The sequence below is a fragment of the Triturus cristatus genome, chromosome 11 (assembly GCF_964204655.1).
Source record: "Triturus cristatus chromosome 11, aTriCri1.1, whole genome shotgun sequence".
NCBI classification, from domain to species: domain Eukaryota; kingdom Metazoa; phylum Chordata; class Amphibia; order Caudata; family Salamandridae; genus Triturus; species Triturus cristatus.
This window is the reverse complement of record NC_140594.1, coordinates 1,124,348,862-1,124,369,251: the sequence shown is the minus strand read 5'-3', so window position 1 is coordinate 1,124,369,251 and position 20,390 is coordinate 1,124,348,862. Positions and strand designations below refer to the sequence as shown.

The 20,390-nt window shown below is 49.8% G+C and overlaps 1 protein-coding gene across 1 annotated transcript in view; it reads left to right on the top strand.

Moving 5' to 3' along the window:
- DIS3L2 (DIS3 like 3'-5' exoribonuclease 2) overlaps positions 1–20,390 on the top strand; it is a 1,010,223-nt gene that overhangs the window by 970,896 nt on the left and 18,937 nt on the right. The window lies entirely within an intron of this gene.

The window sequence follows — 20,390 nt, the reverse complement described above, 5'->3', positions numbered from 1 at the left end:
GTTGTAAAAGGCTGTTTCCCGCACAGAGTCGAGGTCAGACAGCCTTAGGTTGTAGCCTCAGTTCTCCCCACAGGTTTTATCCCCAGGACGGTGTGTCCGTGGGTGTAGGTTGAACAGAAGTATGAATGTGTCCGTCTGTAACGTAACTGGTGCTCATGTAAAGTGCTCCGATACCTCCGGTCTAGTTCGCGTTATATAAATCCACACAACAACACAACACAAAAAGTAAGCCAGGCTAACCTGGGGCTATGTGATGGGCAGGCCCCCGAGTGTGAAAACCTTTCCACCAGTTTAAAGATTCGCTTTGAGTGCATGAGGAGTTGTGGGTCGTGGTGAAGGTCCGGCCCTGCCCAGCAGTCTTTCCTCCATTACTGAACTTTGCCTTTATAGCACCTAGATTATTTTAAATCTCCCGCATGAGCTAGGCCACGAGCCCCTTTCCTGTTCACGGAGGCGAACGCGGGCTGTCTCTGGCCTCACAATTGGCTTCCAGCCCCAGTCTGTATACCCCAGAGCTGCATTTCATTGTTTTGAAAAGCGCTTCAAAGTGTCCGAAGACGCATGTTGGCACTATATAAAACGCACCAGTAAGTGAATCATTAGAGCACGGAAGCGCCCAGCCTCTCGGGCCTCCGAGAGGAGTCTCTTTAGCATTGACTTTTTGAGTTCGTTGTTCTGTCACGAAGCCCCCGTGGGGAATGGGGACCCCTGGGGCGTAGCGCCTTGAGGCGTGAACTGGCTGTCCAGGTCTCCATCACCCGATCTCCTGGCCGACCTGGACTTGCTTCTCGAATAGAGATGCGGCAGGCCCGAGCCTTCCAGGGACCAGAATAGAACATAGGATTTCATCTCCGCCTGATCACTTCACGCTGCAGCCGGAATAATTCTCATTCGGTATTCATTTGTGGGAATTGGCAGGCGCTGCTCGCTTCCCGTGGAGCGCAGGTCGCCCCTGATGGGGAACTGGCTTTTTATATCCGTCTTGTTGACTTGCCCGGCGCAATTCGCCGCATCCCAGCAAGCGCTTGGAAGCCGGAGGGCAGAGTAGGAGGCGCGCCGGATTCGGCGGCGGGGACCCAAGCGCCCTTTTCAACTCTTCAGCCGACCATTGCGCCCCTCCCCGCCCGCAGAGAGAAGAAGAAACATGGGTGGAGCTGGCTGGGACCTTCATCCTACCCTGCAGTAGGCCCTGTTTTCACAGCCCTCGGGGGGCTGGTTTTCCACAGAAGTCAGCAGACAGAGCCCAACATGTGGAATAACAGCAGCTGGGCGCCTTGAGAGCCCGTCCCATCGTGTGTGCGCACGCGCAGGCCTGTTTGAACCTCGAATGGGCTTGTCGACCAATGAATACTCTCAGACACACAAGAAGTGATGGGAGGAAAGCTTGCAGGAAGTCTAACCACTGGCACTCACCGGGGTCGCATTCCAGCCCATCGTTCTATTTCCCCGCATGCCCCCTCAGATTAGACCAGTAGTACTCAAATTAGCATCCACCCTGGTCCAGTAGGAACACTCCACCCCGAACTGCCAAGCCAGACCCTCTGTGAACCAGTACACAAGCAACCCAAGACCGGCTCCGACGATGGGTGGGAATGCTCCCTTGTGCGCTTGCCATTGGTTAGATTTATTGCAAGCAGCCTTCTATCACCTCTTATGTGTGTTAAACTGACACCCTAAGTGGCCACGGATGTGCCCCGACGCGGGTCCCTTGCTCTCTGCGCCCGAGCATCCAGGCTGCACCTCACTGATGAGGCCTAAGAAGGCCGAAGACGGTCTCTGCTTGCTTGTGTTCCCTTCTGGAGTGGGACTTGCCTGGCAGCGCGGGATGAACTCTTCCCATGAGGAGCGGGGTCAGTACTGATTTACATAAGGCGGGCCTCTGACTAGAGTGGCACAGTGGGCAAAAAATGATGGATTGGAATTCTACCCTGAGTGATTGCCATTGCTTAGACTATTCGCAAGAATTCCTCCCATGACCTATTTTGTGATTGACCCAACGAATACTGACCTTTGCTCAGGTATTCAGGACAATAAATGTGACATAAATTTACATTTAATTGATTCAGTTGCGTTGAATGTTCATTCTTGTTGGTCGTTCAGTCAACCACACTGTATTATAGCCAATTGATGGGTGCAGAAGTAGAGACCTAAATTATTCAAAGATCTAGTAGACCGTTCCCAAATGGATGCAAAAAGGGGTGAATGATTTAAAAATAGGCTAATAGGAAGTTTTAGCTTGTGACGTTTCGCAAAGAACTGAAAACGCATCCGTGCAGACTAGAGTTGGTTGACACCTTCATTGGCCGTCTGTCTCAGCGCCGGGACACACTCGCAGTAACTGCGCGCTTTAGAAATCTAATCATTCAGTCATGTCTGATACAGGCGAGTGCAAAGTCAAGGACTTAAAGTGCTGAAATCCTGCTGGCGAGTTACAGAAAAACAACTAAACGGGCAGAAATGCTGAAGACCGGTAGACCTCGAAACAGCCAAACCAGGTGTTTTCAGTGTTGAGGGCCAGGTCTGTACCTCATTTTCACATTATCCACTTAAACCGTGCAGAACAACCCTGTTCTAAAGAGCATAGCAAAGCTTTTTGGCAGAAAGAGTTCAATGCCAGGAAAATATACAAGGGGCCGATGCTTAAGTAGAAAAAAATCCCAGCGTTCAAAGTTTGTTTTCTCTAAACTAAAGTTTGCCGATTGTCGCTTTAGACATGGAGTCCGAGAGTCTGTGATGTCAGTGCTGTGCGCAGTGTGGCGCTCCTCACAGCACAAAGATTCCCACCAGGCAGACAGGATCTCCACATAAATGGACAGTCCACTGCCATGGTGATGGAGGTCATAGTCCCCAACCTACAGGCAAAACCTCCTGTAGGGTCTGAAAAATAACCTAGGAAGTACTTTGACATTAACAGTGAATCGGAGACAGGGGGTGCTGAAGCTCCGTGAACACAGGCTTCCTCAGGTTCTTCCTGAACTGAAGGATGGTAGGAGCACTTCTGAAGTCCATCGGGATGTGCTTCCAGATATTTGGTCTGCAGATTGAGAAGGCTTGCCTACTTTTTTTCTTTCTTGCCTTTTCTCATTTCCGGTCTTGTGAGATCTTGCTCCTGGGTGTGGCATTGTGGGGTTGAAACAACTAGTTTCTCTGCCAGAAAACCTGGTCTTGAGTTTCTGGTGGCTTTGTAAGCGGTGCAGCCTTTCTTGAACACAATGCAGGCTTTGAAGGGGAGTCAGAGGTTTTTTTTTTAATTTCAAAGTATTTTATTATTTTTTTAATAAACATTTCTGTTACGAGGGTCTAGCCAAACATAGTTTGTGTTGCAGTAGTTACAGGTACTTTGGGATACATCTTTAGCTAATCCCCTCTACATTGACTTGCTGGGAAATTCGGCAAAGGATGATAGAAAGAGAGAGAATAGGAAAGAAAGGGTAGAGATAGGATACAAGAAGGGTTCTATAGCAGTGAGCCTAGTCTGGGTTTGTCGCCCTGTGTCAAAACCGACACCCCCCTAGGGAGCCAGAGTGGCTTCACGGGGGTTCGCAGGAGTCTAGATACGTGTCGAGTGACTTCCACATCCCCCTGGTTGCTGGTCTCCAGGGTGAGTTTTGCAGGGCAATGATATCCGAGCCTCTGAGGTACGTCACCCAGTTGACCCAGCCTTTGTATGAGGTCTTAGCTGTGTCCTTCCAGTTGGACAGGACCAGATTCACTGACGCGGTCAGTAGGAGGTCTAGCAGATCCCTGTCATGCAGTGATCCTAGTCCTGTGGTCGTAAATGCGGTGGTGAGGGAGGAGAATTCAGGTGTTAGTGTGCATCCCAGAACCTTATTTAGGTGCTGTTGCGATGCAGTAGAATTTCTTCCCGCCCTTAACGAGAAGTGCAGCAGCACATGTAATGATACTTCTAGGGTCGCCAATGTAAAGTCAGCAAAACCATTTAGGATGTGGGACATGACCAATGCTTGGACAGGTGATCTGAAGACAGATTTGAGGAGGATTTCATTTTTAGGTTTCCCCTGCACAGCGTTTGTGCTGGGGTTGAGAAATCTATTGTTTTTAATATAAACTTGAGACTTACAGCCCGCGTCCTCTCTTTCCTGACTTCTCATTGGTTCCTGTGCATGCCACTTACCTTTCCTCCATTTCTATTGGCTGTAGCATATTTTCTTGCATTTACCAATTCTTGTTCCTTGTCTGCTTCTCTTAGCAATTTCCTGCAGACGAAATACTGTTAACATCCGCTTTGGTGGAACTATATTCTCATAAAGTTTTGCCTTTTACTATTGCAGCATAATTATATAACCATTTATCACTCAGAGGGATTAAGTGAATTACATAGAATCGCAGGATGTTGCGGCCGAGACTCGAACTAGTATCTGCAGCTCTCGAGTCAGCAGCTGTGGCCGCTGCGCCACATCCTCTCCACTCCTGTGTTATCCGTATTGCCTCCTCCAAGACAATGATTGATGAAAACAGCTCTTTATTCATTACATAAGCGAAGCCGATGCATTACCAATGCTTGTTTTCAGGAGAGATAACTCATACCATGCAGTTTAGTTTTCTTAGCAAAGTGTTCCTTAATGATGAGCTCCGTGTTGAGGGAATATTGAAGAAGTTTCACATTTGCTGACAGCAAGGAGTTGAAGCCGTTGCTCGCCAAACTTGAATTGGAGACCATCTGGCAACATTTGAGAACCAGAGGAATTCTATCTTATTTGTTATTCTGAGAAAGATGATGGCTGACCAGTTCTGACAGGTTGTGTGTTGTTGAATATTGCTGACTTCTGAGAGTTTGGAGTAATGTTGCTCGTCAGTGACATATCAATGGATCATGATTTTGTCATACATGAGTGATGCATCATGGCGTTAAATGTACTGAACATGATGAGAGGTGGGGGGATGGGTCCCTGTGGGACCCCACAGAAGACTGGGAGTTTTGGGAATATTAATATTTGGGTGAACCGGTGAAGGTTTGTGATGCAAGAGTTGAGCCATTGCAGGACTGTCATCGAAGCCATACACGTTGTTATGGTACTGAACCATTCTTGGTGGTTGACCACGTCAAACGTCGCTAAGAGGTTGAGCAGGATCAGAAGGAAAGGCCCATTTGTGATGTTGAAGGAGAGGGATCGTCTCTTACATCTATGATTGTGGTCTCGGTGCAGCAGCGTGGGCTGAACCCTTGTTGATAAATCTGAAGGTGTTTTTTCTTCACAACCTGATGCTGGATGGCAGCAGCTTTTTTCAATTGTTTTTCAGTTGAAAGGGAGTAGAGGGAGTGGGGACTGATGGTTGACAAGCTGAACCTTTTAAGTTGGGGGCTGGTCTTGCCTCTTTTGTGGTCATCTTGGGAGCTGTTTTGGTGAAGGCTGACATTGAATATGTTGAGGGCTGCAGGCAGGGCAGTTCCCTACTAGATTTCATGGTGGGTGATGGAAGAGTGAGCTGAGGATGTAGGTTAGTTTGTGTATGAGAGGAGGTTGGAGTGTCTCCAGTTATAGTGCAGTGGGGTGAATGTCCCTTTGTTTCTTTTGAGGACAGCCCTGTTTTTGGCTGCCTTGTAGACCGAGTGTGGGATTGTAGGGTTTGTGGTGGAGCTTTAAGGCTTTGGAGGACTTTGGGAGTGCGCTGCATGATGACAGAGTTGTGTGAAGGGAATCTCTCCTAGTCTTGGAGCTGGCATTGCTAGGGAGCCTGCAGAGTGGAGGCAGTGATGAGGAGGTCTGATGAAGGTTCTTGTTGGACCGGTGGGTGTGGGGTGGTCTTAAGATGAAGCAGGCTGTGTGTGATGCTGAGAGAGGGAAGGAATATAAATGGCTTAAGTTTGCCTAGTTGGTGCCTGGGGCGGGCCAGGCAGACTTGTCTGATGTTCAGTTTTATGTGTGCCATGTGTGTATTTCAACAGTATGTTCTCCTGGGCTGAGCACATCAAGTACCTGTGTGTACGAGGGTTGGCCACGCTTCCTTGATGAATAGTGCATCGAGTTTGTGGTCCTGTTGGCTGTATCAGGGAGGGAGCTGACTGCAGAGTGTGTGGGTAATGGTTCTTTCTGGTTGCGTTAGATCCCGGACCCCCCCAGGTCACTCCCTGCCCCGCCCCCCACGGAACCCACAAATCAATACTTGATACCAGAGCTGTGGGTAAAAAACAGCCATGTTTATTTCACCCCATCACATATAAACTTGACAAATTAATTTACTAATCGCATTCATTAAGATGCAGAGCTAATCAATTGGTCATTAATCAATATTCAATCCATATTTACATTATTAATTTTGCATCCTACACAATCAGCCTTAAATGACTGACTAACTTATCTACAACACATATTCGATCACTCCAGCACCAAGGGGCCGTCTGGCTCACGTCACCCAACTGATAACCACGCAAGGCCCAACCCACCTGCGTCCTTGAGAGGTGAGCCCCAGCCCTCTGGTCCTTGTCCACCACCTTAGGGCCCACCCCTCTACCACCAGGCTGAACAAGGGGGCTTGTAGGGTATAACCAGGGGCCGCCTGCCCCATGTCCGTGCTTGTAACCTGGCGCCCTTGCCCCCAGCTGGTGTCCCCATTCTCACTGCGGTGAGCTTACTGTCTCTCCCCCTCAGTGCTGGCCTAGGGAGTCTGCAGGAGGACTCCCGTTAACAATGTGAGTCAATCTCCTGTGGCCTCCTTACCGCCATGCCTTCCCAAAACTTTAAATCTAAGGGACGGGTGGGTGGGAGATTCTTTGGCCACGCACTGCGACTGGGGGCCGGCGCCTGGAAGAAGAGAGAACGAGAGCCTGGACACCATGCCCTAAATAGGACCCAGCTCCTTCACCCTCCCATCGCCGGTGCCTGCCGGAAGTGCGTCATCCAATGCCCCCGGAAGTAATTACTGAGCCGGTCACCAATCGGGCTACCCCGGTGCCTAAAGGTGGGCGGGGCTAGAATCCCAGGGTTCCGGGCCCTAATGGCGTTTTTTTTAAATGCCGCGCTTTCAATAGTGAGTGGCCTGTGTATGTGTGGTTTGCATTAGTGGAGTACGTGTTTACATGCTGTAGACATGAGTATTCCTTTGGTAGTAGTGATGTATGTGCGAGGCACGTGGTGTAGGCGGCTCACCTGAGAGCAGGTGTCCATGCCCCTTCCTGGTTCGAACTTCTTCTGTGGTCCCCATGAGGATGTTTCTGACCTGAGAAAATCCATCTTTCGTGATTCATGATTGAATTATCATTTTAAAATGCTCTGGTTCTTGGCAATTCTCCAAGCTTTCCTGATGAAATTCCCAAACAAAAAAATCAAACAAATCTGGATTTAAATCTGCTGTTATATTTTTTATCCAACTTTTGGAGTTCCTGCCCTCGCTGCATCTCCAAAAACCAAGATGTGCACATGAGTACCGTGCCCCACCCCTTCAGTCATATGAAATCCTCAGCACTGTAACTTCATGGACTACATATGAAGCGCTACATAGCGCTTAAAGCCACGTGCGTGGCTCTTTGATCTTTCTATGGTCGCTTCCTGGGCTTCACCAAAGGTGCTGTATGACTGTATCTTTGGGTAGTTCTGAGTTTGCAGCCCCTGCCCCCTCCCCAAACCTACTCCCTGCCCCTATCTCTGCTTCAGAACTGCAGAATCAGTTGGTTCTCTAGGTCTATTTTGACCGCTTGTTGGAGTTATGATAGGAGATTAAAATCATTTAAGAAAATGTATGTGAGTGCGCGATATTTCTTGACAAAGAAACCTATGTAGTGTGGTTATCTGACCCCACGAATCGCAGCACCGGCCTTGATAACAGGAGCGGCAGCAAAGTTGGGTGAAAAAGGATAGATAGATAGACAGACAGACAGACAGACAGACAGACAGACAGACAGACAGACAGAGAGACAGACAGACAGAGAGACAGAGAGACAGAGAGACAGAGAGACAGAGAGACAGAGAGACAGAGAGACAGAGAGACAGAGAGACAGAGAGACGGAAGGATGGATGGATGGATGGATAGATATCCATATCCCTTTGTCGTTCTTGTACCCGACCAACAAACTCCACTATTCCAAGGTGAGTTTATTTTTACAAACCTCTTTATTTGGCTTTCACATGGCAAGTAATGCACAGTCCCTTATCTCAACAATCTCGGACCGACGCGTTTCGGCGAATTGCCTTCTATATATCTCACAATTGACACAGGAAAAATATGTCTTACTGTCTTACAGATTTCATGTGACAAAACAATTACTTCCCACAGGGGATCCCCTTTTCTAACAGTCACATGCCGCTTCAATGTGATTTTACCATATTGCTCAATTTTATCCCCTTGTATCTGGGATTGGGTTAAATAGCTTTTGTTAAAACAAGTGTATATATATATATATATAAAACACATGGAATAAACAATATGCAAAGAGCACAAATGCTGTTTATTACCATTGCTGAGGGGCAGGAGGGGCTTCGTCTCTTGTGATTCGTGACCCCTGCACGCTCACCTACTGTAATAAATACCATATTAAACTGTGCGCCGCTGCATACTCACTATATGTCGCTCACCTACTGTAATAAATACCATATTAAACTGTGCGCCGCTGCATACTCACTATATGTCGCTCACCTACTGTAATAAATACCATATTAAACTGTGCGCCGCTGCATACTCACTATATGTCGCTCACCTACTGTAATAAATACCATATTAAACTGTGCGCCGCTGCATACTCACTATATGTCGCTCACCTACTGTAATAAATACCATATTAAACTGTGCGCCGCTGCATACTCACTATATGTCGCTCACCTACTGTAATAAATACCATATTAAACTGTGCGCCGCTGCATACTCACTATATGTCGCTCACCTACTGTAATAAATACCATATTAAACTGTGTGCCGCTGCATACTCACTATATGTCGCTCACCTACTGTAATAAATACCATATTAAACTGTGCACCGTTGCATACTCACTATATGTCGCTCACCTACTGTAATAAATACCATATTAAACTGTGCGCCGCTGCATACTCACTATATGTCGCTCACCTACTGTAATAAATACCATATTAAACTGTGCGCCGCTGCATACTCACTATATGTCGCTCACCTACTGTAATAAATACCATATTAAACTGTGCGCCGCTGCATACTCACTATGTCGCTCACCTACTGTAATAAATACCATATTAAACTGTGCGCCGCTGCATACTCACTATATGTCGCTCACCTACTGTAATAAATACCATATTAAACTGTGCGCCGCTGCATACTCACTATATGTCGCTCACCTACTGTAATAAATACCATATTAAACTGTGCGCCGCTGCATACTCACTATGTCGCTCACCTACTGTAATAAATACCATATTAAACTGTGCGCCGCTGCATACTCACTGTCGCTCACCTACTGTAATAAATACCATATTAAACTGTGCGCCGCTGCATACTCACTATGTCGCTCACCTACTGTAATAAATACCATATTAAACTGTGCGCCGCTGCATACTCACTATGTCGCTCACCTACTGTAATAAATACCATATTAAACTGTGCGCCGCTGCATACTCACTATATGTCGCTCACCTACTGTAATAAATACCATATTAAACTGTGCGCCGCTGCATACTCACTATATGTCGCTCACCTACTGTAATAAATACCATATTAAACTGTGCGCCGTTGCATACTCACTATATGTCGCTCACCTACTGTAATAAATACCATATTAAACTGTGCGCCGCTGCATACTCACTATATGTCGCTCACCTACTGTAATAAATACCATATTAAACTGTGCACCGTTGCATACGCACTATATGTTACAGCGTGGCAGTGGCCGCTGTGTGGTTTTGGTGCACTCACACTCTTCATTTAAAAGATATCTATTGATTTGACTGTGACCTTTGACCCTGTGTGCGGATTTGCACCGAAACTGGCAGTCGCTTGGCCTATCCTATTAAGGTCTGGTACACCCATATTGGTGAAGATGTGCGGGGGGGGGGGGGGGAGTTGGGGAAGGGGGTAAAAATAAGTTGTGTTTCCCAATTTTAGTTCACAAAGGAAATGTTGCTGATGCCTACAGCAAACCCTGCTGAGCGGGTTTACACCACACTTGGCATGAATGTAGAACTTCACTCAGAAAAGTGTCTTTTCATTGGTTTGGTGTAAGTTTGTTCAGTAGATTTTTAGCTATAGCCCTTTAAAAATGTTTCTGGGTGTGGTTGAAAGGGTGAATACTTTTGTATGTCAATTCTATTTCTAAGAGCAGTTAAAAAATCATGACTTCTGCCAATCACATTTGAATTGTTGCTTTCTCCCTATTGGCTCCATCAGGTTTGGTGGTCAGTTGCCATCCTCCGCCCACAGTGGCCGGTGACCCTGCAGCTTCAGAGGTGCTCTGCCCAGGGGTGGCCAGCACCTTCTCCCTCTGGGCATTGATGGACAGGCAGGCTCTCTCCAGAAGAGAACGTGCTGGAATGAGAGCTTCATACACAAGCAGTGCATGTAAACCCATTCTAAGGCGCGCATGCGTAGAGTGACAGCAACGTGCGTAAGGATGGTAGGCAAGGACGTCCTGGGTAGCTAAGAGGAGGGGTCCTAGGGGGCTAGACGTTTGAAGGCTTCCTTGCCATATCCAAACATAGAGATTGAATGCGGCTGAGAAGCTGAGATGCGCCTTGCACCACCGGCGTGTTCCACAGGGGGGCGCGCCTTCACCGTTTCCGCCCGACTCTGCAGTGGTAAGCAGGCCCAGCGCCATCCCTTAGCTTCTGTACGCTGTGATACTTTGCAGATTCGGGCTCTACTGAGTGTGCCACTTAAAGCAAAGTATAACATTTCGTCACTCAGTTTTAATACATTAATTTATCAGTCTCCAGCCACCATAATTGCAGTGCTATGTAAGTGTACAAATGTTTTTGTAACTATGTTAGTGTTATTACTATTATCGTCACCAGACACTTGTTTAACTCTATGTGCGCCAGCACACTACTACTGTCCACTTTCTTTAACGCTACCCCACGGGTGGGATACCCTGGCGACGTCATTGTGCCATTTTCCGGAGATAACGAGTCTTTGACAATAGGCATTATTTTTAAAAGTGTCACTCTTTACCCACAGACTCAAGCTTAAGTTGCTTTTTCGCGTTGATAGCGCGCCACCTCGTGGCAATTTGGTAGATCACGCCCTGCTTTCGTCTTCGTTTAAGGGAATGTGTGTGGTCTCATGAGTAGGCACATTACTCTTTGTCCGCCTGTTATTTCCCTACATTTTTACCTTAAACGTAACTCAAGGTTCCGTGATTTTTTTTCCAGTCTCCCTCCATATATATATATATATATATATATATATATATATCTCCATATGTCTCCCCCTCTCTCTCTCCCCCTCTCTCTCTCTCTCTCTCTCTCTCTCTCTCTCTCTCTCTCTCTCTCTCTCTCTCCCCCTCCCTCCCTCCCTCCCACCACCAGCTGAGGCAGGCCCCGTCCTTGAGACACGGCATCCTTGGAGTGCCTGGGGGAAGAGCTCTTTCTCTTGTTTGGAGAGTGTCCTGTGGTGTCAGTCTGACATCTGCTTCTCGTTTCTGGAGTAGAGCAGCCTGAATTCCACTGATTTAGCCCACCTCATTCATTAGGGTTGGTAAGGGCGGTGTCTACAGCCCAAGATGTGAGTTTTCACCCAAGATCCCGCAGTTGTGTCCATGAAAGATCTGACTTTTCTCTGCCTCGGTTTCCTGCTACCTTTGCCCTGTCTGGCCGAGGTGCTCGCACTGGGATACCTCAGTGAGGTCACTGTTCCTTCTTTATACCTTTTCAAATTTACTCTTCTAATTCCAGCCCAACAAATCCTGGGGGAAGGGCATACATTGGGGTGACCAGTTTACTGTTCTAACTCCGGTCTAACCTATACTGTATATATGGGAGGTCATGTTAGCTACATTCTGATGCAGGTCGCCATTAAAAATTATACAAGAAATTAAATTAAAATAAATGGCAAAATAAAGCATTAAGCTATCCTACATTTAGGGAAAAACGAAAATATTTTTCAAAAATTTGACAGAAATGTAAAAAAAAGACAACTATTAAAACATTCTTTTTAAAAAAAACAAATCCCTCAAAACTTACACACAAAACATTCAAATCATTTAAAAAAAACAAACATGAAATATATAATTTCTAAAGTGGTAAAAATTATTTATCCAGTAATGTACTCAATAATTCTAAAATTTCTATAAATAATCTATACACATCTTTAAATGTGAACTGAATAAAATGTACAATTAATTTCAAATTTTAATATGCATAATTAATGTGTACGCAATATATACACTATATATGTATGCATATATAATGTATAGTAATGTATCAGTTGTGCACGTTTTAATTTGAAATGTGTGTGTATATATATATATATATATATATATCTCGCAACCTCTACACATGAAGAAATTGACCACTATCTAAAGTAGAGATGCAGATGTTTTTTACCTGAGTTTTCGGATTGCGAGGAGTTTTCCTAACATGTGGAGCAGGCACTAATATGTGACAGGATGGGTATCCGTCTGCCCAGCACCCGCGTGCTTTGTGGTAGAGGCACAATGCCGTGGAAGGGATAGTTATATGTATGTGTATCTATGTTTCACCCGAGGCAGTTGCTTCTGGGTAGTTCTACTTAGCCTCACGTTTCCATAGGAAACACATTCTTTGGTTTGCTAATAACTTTGGCACTGTTTTATGAATCTTCTCAAAACTTTAAGAAAAAAGCCTCATCCACCTCAGCTCCTTCATGGAAAGTTACAGGGTGATCTGCTGAGCCGGGTCCTAGATTAATGGGGGCCCCAAAACACAGTTTCACCATTTATTTTTCAATAGGAAAATAGAGCAGCGATACTGCAGGTACTGCTGAAAGCAATTAAACTAAGTTTGGCAGACGGCTAGATCCTGGCCCAACAAGCATGCTATTTGTGGTTTGGTATAAATGCGTTTAGTTTTTTTGAGAAATTAAGGTTTAAAAACGTTATACATTTCATGTCTTGGAGGATTAGCAGTACCTGCAATTCTTAGGATCTTATTGGCATACGCCACATCACAAAAGATGTGGTGGCAGCCATTTTAGGACTCGAGAACTCAGTCGCCTGTCCTAGAATTAAAAAACAAACAAAAAAAAAACACATAAGGGGTCAGGTTGGGTATACCCGAACCCTCTAGGCATGAGGGAGAGGTGGTCTTGGAGAGACTCCTTGTGGCCAAAATAGAATTATATTTATTGTTTCTCAGCACTGTGGGTCCACGGCAATGAGAAAAAAACAATGACTCTCGCCCATGTTGAAAATTAGCCTCCGGGGTGGGGAAGGGCCTGGGGGAGGGGCCACAGTATGTGCATTGTAAGGTTAGGAGGGCTAGTGGGTCCCCCCCTCCAAAGCCTTTTTCAGGCCCCAGGAACACTATCCTCTGGGACGCATTTTTAAAAGGGAAGGGGGGGGGGGGGCATTGCATCCATCCCTGGCCTTATACAGGCCCCGGGGTCCCCATCCTCCACTGCCAATCATGATTATTAAGGGTGGGGGGGGGGGCGTGCGAATCCCCTCATCTAACTACATTGAGGCTCTCGGGACCCTATTCTTTTGCCAGGTACTTGCCCCAGGGACCCCATCCTCGATAGAGCGCCAGTGTCTTGGGAACATACCCTGGCCACACTCGCCCAGGCAGGGAACACAAATGTGCATCCGCCTGAGCTGGAGCAGCGAAAAGGCTTCTCCTTCCTGGGCGGGAGCCAAGTAATGAAGACCGCTCACACCGGCACCCAGTATGGTGCTGGCCAGGGAGCAGGTTATGGCTGCGGGTGCCCTTGTGCTCCCACGACGTCCTCTAATGTTTTAACGACCTGCGAAACCCAAAAGCAATTTTTATAAAAAAAGGCCGACTTCTTCCAGGGGAGGCAGCAGGTGGCGTAGAAACTCTGGGGCTCCCCCTTCGGACCCCAAGTTTTTCACATGTTGGCACCCCAGGTGAGCACCGTGGCACCCACCAATAATAAAAAAAATTGTACAGTCTGAAGGGGGGGGAGGAGGGGTGCACTGGGGCTGCCCGCCCACGGCCCCCAACACAAATGACAGATGTGGGTTTCTGGCTTGGGCAGTGGAGCAACCAAAACATGTCAAAAAATAAAAGAATAATAATGAATGAGAAGGCGCTCATTTGTTATTCACTTCTTTTGCATGGAGCTCCTTATAATGCCCTGTGAAGGTTTTTTAATTAATAATTTTTTTGGGGGGATCTTGATTGTGTCCCTAGAAGGGGCAGGGCTCCGGCAGAGAGTCCTCCACCAACATATAAAAAAAACAGTAGTTTCCTAAGTTTTTAAATCCATGACCCCAGAAGAACGTACTGTATTTTGTAAAGCATTCCAAGCTGGGGTTCTATGCCCTTCAGCTGGAGTGCCACCCCACCCCCTGTGGTTGTGTTATAGCTGTATTTAGTGGCCTGAACATGGAAAAGAAAGACTCAGACATACTGATTTGTTTTTATGACTTTAGTAGAATTGTTTTATGACAATTACATTTATTAAACATTGTAATGTGTGAAATAATGAAATGCACATTTCTTTATAACAGTTGGCGATTTTATTGACAAGGACAATAGGTCTGCTTTATTTATGTTGATTTACTGACCGCTTGGTAAAGCCAATAGACTCTCTTTTATATTTTGGTGTTCTGACCCATTGACAAAGTTTGTATGCCTTTCTTAAAATAACACCCTTTATATTGTAACCACACGTAGTCGGCCTGTGCGAGTTGGAACAGAGCTTCGCCTTTGGCTCTGCACATAAGCCCTGTCTCGACTCTGGTGCCGGTAGGATGCCTGGTTTCAAGGCCTGCGACGACTGTCACCGACTGATGTCGGTGACCGATCATCACCGCCGGTGCCTGTACTGCTTGGGCCTCGACCACGACGCGGTGTCGTGCTCCGATTGTATGGCCCTGACCTCGAAAGCTAGGCGGGAGCGGTCCCGCAAGCTTCTCGAGCTTCGCCACTCGGCTCCGCGTCGCTCTCGATCCCGGTCCAGGAGGAGGTCCAAGGATCGGTCGCGGAGCCGCACTCGACATCGTCACTCGTCTGGCTCAAAGTCTTCGGGTAAGTCGAGGCACTCCAAGAAGTCCAAGAAGCGACACCGCTCTTCGGACTCCCCTCGCCGGTCGCCGACTCGGCCGAGGGTCCGGGTGGTTCCACCCCCGCGGCTCCGCAGGAGCCGCAGGCGCCGCGCAAGTCCCCATACCCGACGGTCCCTGGGACTGACGCGACGCCGGCGGAGGTCAGTGCCTTCCTCTCGGCCATGAGGAGCCTGGCCCCGCCGTCGACGCCCGCTGGCGTGCCTTCGGGCCCCGCGGACTCGACTGGGCGAAATCGCATGCCAGCGGCTCCGGCCCCGGCGCCGTTTGAGGCTCTGGCCCCGACGCCGCAGGTCCCGGAGGGGCCCGAGCCTGGGCCCCCGTCGATGCCGGTCGACCTCGTTACGCCTCCGGCGCCGATACCACCCCCGACGCCGGCTCCGGTCGACGTCGATCCCCGGTTCAGCCCCTGTCCGGTCCCGACGCCGATGCGGCGCTGCCCGACGCCGCATCCAACGCCGCTAGAGACACATTTTGTCTATCGACCGGCTCCGATCATTCCTCCTGTTTACCAGAAATTGGATGACGGGGGCGACTGGGAGGGGTCTGATGACCCTATGGCCCTTCAGAGCCAACTTGCACAGGACTGGGCAGATGAACTGGGGGAGGCCAGTGGGTTGGATACCTCACCGGACACTGGATTCATCTCTCCTCCGACTGTGGCTTCGGAGGAGGGTGCAGCTTTTTCTGTGGTGCTGCGCAAGGCGGCCGAAGCCCTTGGGCTTGAGCTGCCTGCCGTGGCTGTGAGGACTAACATCCTCACTGAGGTGTTTCAGTCTGACGCATGCTCCACTGAGCCTCTGCTGCCATTCAATGAGGCCCTCACTGACGTTCTGCAGGGCACCTGGTCCAAGCCCTCCACAGTCCCTCCTGTGGATAGGAACGTTGCCAGGCGCCACCGCCCTGCTCCGGGCGACCCCAGTTTTCTGTCCCAACACCCCACCCCCGAGAGTCTGGTTATCCAGGCCTCTACCTCCCAATCCTCCTTCCCGTCCGCTCCTCCGGACCGGGATTCCAAGAGACTGGAACAGTTTGGTAAGAAGCTGTTCTCTTCGCTCAGTTTGGGCCTGCGGTCTTTGAACACCGCCTGTCTCTTGGACCGTTATTCCCACTCTCTGTGGGATGCGGTGGAGGACGTGCTGCCACTGTGCCCGGAGGAGGCCAGGGCGCGGCTTTCCTCGGCCCTGGCCGATGGGAGAGATGCAGCGCGCCATGCAATCCGATGTGGACTCGACACTACGGACTCGCTGGGTAGGGAGATTTCTACCACGGTGGCGCTTCGACGTCACGCCTGGCTGCGGTCCACGTCTTTTTCAGGGGATGTCCAGAGCACCCTCATGGACATGCCTTTTGATGGCGCTCGCCTTTTTGGTGACAAAGCGGACAGTGCGCTGGCTCGCTTCAAGGACTCCTGGGCTACGGCCACGTCCTTGGGCCTCTCGGCCCGCAGCCATAAACTTCCGCTTTTCGCTCCTTTCGTGGCCAAGGAAGGGGCACCTCCTCATGTCCGCCTAGCCACCGGCCGCAGAACCAGCCTGCACGCGGTCGCGGACGTGGGTTCCGCCGAGGCGGTACCGGAGGACGACGCGGTCAGTCCACATCCACCCCGGCAGTATCCGCCTCAAAGCCTTCCTAGTCCGAGCTTTCAGGCCCATTCCACGCCAGTGGGCGGCAGAGTTCGCCATCACCTACTCCACTGGCGTTCCATCACGTCGGACAGGTGGGTGCTGCAAATCGTCCGAAGGGGCTACTCCCTCCCCTTCGAGACGACCCCTCCAGCCATGCCACCGCAGCACCACCGTATCTCGGGGGATCATTTGAATCTTCTCCACGAGGAAGTTTCGGCCCTCTTGGCCAAGGGGGCCGTCGAGTGCGTTCCGAGCCCAGAAGTAGGTCGTGGTTGTTATTCCCACTACTTTCTGGTTCCCAAGAAGGGCAAAGGGGGCCTACGCCCTATCTTGGACCTCCGGAACGTCAATGCCTTCCTCCGGAAGGAACGGTTCAAAATGTTGACTTTGGCTCCGGTTCTAGCTGCCCTAGACCCTGGAGACAGGATGGTAGCGTTGGACTTGCAGGACGCATATTTCCACATCCCCGTCCTGCCGGCCCACCGGCGTTACCTGCGGTTCACGGTGGGTCAGGAGCACTTTCAGTTCACCGTGCTCCCCTTTGGCCTTACCAGTGCCCCTCGGGTGTTCACGAAAGTGATGGCGGTGATCGCACCTCATCTGCGCAGATCAGGGGTTCCAGTCTTCCCCTATCTCGACGACTGGTTGTTGAAGGCGGGCTCGCCCCAGGCAGTCGTCTCCCACCTCCAGACTACGGCGGATCTCCTGCATTTGCTGGGGTTTTCCATGAACGTGCCAAAGTCACACCTGAGCCCCTCTCAGAAGCTCCTCTTCATCGGAGCTGTTCTAGATTCGGCGCAGTTCCGGGTCCCTCCCCCGGAGCAGCGGGTCCGGGATATACAGGCCCTGATTCCCATCTTTCGGCCTCTCTGCTGGGTTTCGGTCAGGCTAGTGTTGCGGCTTCTGGGGCTGATGGCCTCCTGCATCCTACTAGTGCATCACGCCAGGCGGCGCATGCGGGCTCTGCAGTGGGACCTGAAGTTTCAGTGGGCCCAGCATCACGGCAACCTGTCCGACCATGTCTTGATCTCGGAGGGCACTGCACTGCAGTTGCAGTGGTGGCTCACGGACCGCGATTGGGTCGCGGGCAAGAGCCTCTCCCTACCCCTACCGGAGCATGTTGTAGTGACGGATGCGTCCCTCCTGGGATGGGGTGGCCATATGGGAGAGGCGGAGATCAGAGGCCTCTGGTCTCCGGCGGAGTCTCGCCTCCACATCAACTTGTTGGAGCTGAGAGCGATCCGTCTTGCACTGAAAGCCTTCCTTCCCTCTGTCCGGGGAAGTGTCGTGCAGGTGTTCACGGACAACACCACCGCCATGTGGTATTGCAACAAACAGGGCGGGGTGGGGTCGTGGACCCTGTGTCAGGAGGCTCTGCGCCTCTGGACATGGCTGGAACACCAGGGCATCACCCTGGTGGTTCAACATCTGGCGGGCTCTCTGAACACAAGAGCGGACGAACTCAGCCGCCGGTGCATGATGGATCACGAATGGCGTCTGAACTCCGAGGTAGCGCAAGGTCTCTTTCAGCAGTGGGGAGAGCCTTGGTTAGATCTATTCGCCACCGACGAGAACGTGCAATGTCAGCAGTTCTGCGCGTTGGAATTTCCAAGGCGGCACTCGCTCGGCGACGCTTTTCGTCGCGAGTGGAGTTGCGGTCTGCTGTACGCCTTTCCGCCTATACCACTTCTGCCCAGAGTGCTGAAGATCAAGCGCGACCGGGCCAAGTCATCTTGGTGGCTCCGGATTGGGCACGAAGGTACTGGTATCCCGAGCTACTCAGTATGTTGACCGATCCTCCGATACATCTGCCCCTTCGGGAGGATCTTCTGTCGCAGCAGCAGGGGACGGTCCTCCACCCGAACCTGTCCAGCCTCCACCTCCATGCGTGGAGATTGAGCGGCGGCAGTTGATGCCATTTGACTTGCCTCTTGAAGTCTGTGATATCATTCTGGCAGCCAGGCGTCCCTCCACAAAGACGGTATACTCCTGCCGGTGGAACAAATTTGTGGCATGGTGCACAGCAAAGGCTGTGGATCCCCTTTCCGCCCCTCTTTCGGAGGTTCTCCTCTTTCTTCTTTCTTTGGCCCGGCAGGGCTCTGCCCTGGGCACCTTGAAAGGTTATCTTGCTGCTCTCTCTGCCTTCTTACGGCTTCCAGATCAGCCCTCTCTTTTCAAGTCCCCTGTAGTGTCACGCTTTCTTAAAGGCATTACTCACACGTTCCCTCCTGTCCCTTTCGTAATGCCTCAGTGGGACTTGAATCTTGTCTTGACATTCCTGATGTGCGCTCCCTTTGAGCCTCTTCACAATTGTCCTCTTCGTCTTCTAACTCTTCAGACTGCTTTCCTGGTAGCCATCACCTCGGCTAGACGGGTGAGTGAGCTCCAGGCTCTATCGTCCAAGCCTCCTTTTCTATCTGTTCATCCGGACAAGGTTGTCCTTCGGCCTCGTCCTTCCTTTCTACCGAAAGTGGTGACTCCCTTTCATCTTGGGCAATCTGTCACCTTGCCCACTTTCTTTCCGCCTCCGCTTCCTTCCAAAGAGGAAGAGCGGCTCCACCGTCTGGACCCAAAACGTGCGCTCTCCTTTTATTTGGACCGCACTAAACAGTTCCGAGTCGACGACCAGCTTTTCGTTGGCTACGTGGGTGCAAAGAAGGGAAAAGCTGTTCACAAACGGACCATCTCCCGGTGAATCGTTTTGTGTATAAAAATCTGTTATTCCTTGGCAAAAAAGGAACCGCCTGTTGGGCTGCGCGCCCATTCTACTAGGGCCACAGCGGCTACTACTGCTTTGGGACGGGGAGTCCCTTTGCAGGACATCTGTCAGGTGGCAACGTGGGCTTCGCTGCACACGTTTGCCAGGCATTATTGCCTAGACAGCCAAGTCCGGAGGGATGGCTTCTTTGGCCGTTCTGTCCTCCAGGACTTTCTGGTGTGATCTTGGTTCGCAGACCCACCACCGGCGTTGGTATTGCTTGGGTATCTATTCTAAGGTGAGGACTCTAACTAACGTGTTTCTTTCAGATGAACAAGTTACTTAGCTTCGGTAACGATGTATCTGTAAGAAACATTAGTTAGTTAGATTCCTCACTGACCCACCCATCCTCCCCGTTCTGCTAACTGACATCTAGGGTTACGGCTATCCCTTTCAGGGCCCTAGAATTTTTTGGCACCAGTGTCGGTCTCTTGCATGGCTCTGCGTTCCTGGCGCAGAAGGCTATGTACAAGAACTGACGTCAGCGCGCGAGGGCGGCGTCTAAGTACTCCAACGTCATTCCGGCGCACGACGCCGACGACGGACGCGGAGCCGCAGACGACGCCTAGCGACGCGCAAGGGGTATTGCTGACGAAAAATCTTCCGGATCCAGTCTGACGCCTGGGGATATTCTAAGGTGAGGAATCTAACTAACTAATGTTTCTTACAGATACATCGTTACCGAAGGTAAGTAACTTGTTCCTGTGGTATCCAACAGTAAGATATGATTGGCAGGTAAAAAAGTCATGGGCCTCATGGAAAAGAAACTGGAAACATCAGCAAGTCACAGGTAGGACAAAAACCTCCTGTATGGAACAAGGTGCTTACTGGACAGTGTTTACAAGGTGCGAACAGATACGCTTA